General features: G+C 40.0%; 1 long non-coding RNA gene across 1 annotated transcript; it reads left to right on the top strand.

The window, feature by feature from the left end:
* The first annotated feature begins 8 nt into the window (after positions 1-8).
* LOC109509146 (uncharacterized) lies at positions 9-789 on the top strand. Its single transcript, XR_002166883.1, has 3 exons — positions 9-118; positions 261-309; positions 612-789. It is a non-coding gene; the product is annotated as an uncharacterized LOC109509146 (long non-coding RNA).
* Positions 790-859: the final 70 nt, after the last annotated feature.

Consider the following 859-nt stretch of genomic DNA (forward strand, 5'->3'; position numbering starts at 1 on the left):
CACCCCAATTTGCTCTAGCATGCTGTTTAATCTGGATTTTACACTGGGCCTAATCTCTTCACTACAACATAATCTCGCTCCTTGACATCTTCCCTTTACAGTAAATTGGATTACTCAGGTTTGTTGTTGTGGTTACAATAAAATAAAGTCAGCTCATTTGCTCTCTAATCTTTTATGCATTTTTTGTCCTGTACTTTTCATGTTCCTGAATTGAGCCTCTAAAGTTTGCTCTTTTTTTTTTCTCGTTCATCTTAATGCAGACATTTCAGTTCCCTCTCAAGGGCTAATGTTTATGAAAACAACAAACTGGTGAGTCATTTGCACATATTGGAAGCATGTGTCCCTTTGAACAAACATGTAATACTGCTCAGGAGTGATGTATGTCGAGAGATAATCAGGTGCTCTACTGGAAATGATCTGATTGACTTTATTTGTCCCCCAAATATTTATTTACGACAAATAATGTGTCTGTGTTCAACTGTCATCCATTCAACAGTACATTATCAACCCGTGCACTCGCTTTTTGTGACATTTTTTGTTTGGTGGTGACATTGTGATAAAACGTACCTTGGCTCAAGAAAGTTTGGTCTCCTTCCACAAACTCTTTTCAGGCCTTTGAAGTTGCAGAGACCAAGCTTGGCATCCCCGCTTTCCTGATCCCCAAAGAAATGCTTGCCGCCGAGGTGCCTGATTATTTGAGTGTCATCACTTACCTCTCCCAGTATTACCATTACTTTGGACGGCTCTCTAACAGTGTGTGTAAGGAAGCATATCCTTCTCTTTGTCTCCCTCTGTTTTGATTTGAAGTCTTCCTCGGTTTTATTGTGCTGGGAGTAAATCAACAAGCACACTGTACACC

This window comes from Hippocampus comes, unplaced genomic scaffold (assembly GCF_001891065.2).
Source record: "Hippocampus comes isolate QL1 unplaced genomic scaffold, H_comes_QL1_v1.1 C16786342, whole genome shotgun sequence".
Lineage (NCBI taxonomy): Eukaryota > Metazoa > Chordata > Actinopteri > Syngnathiformes > Syngnathidae > Hippocampus > Hippocampus comes.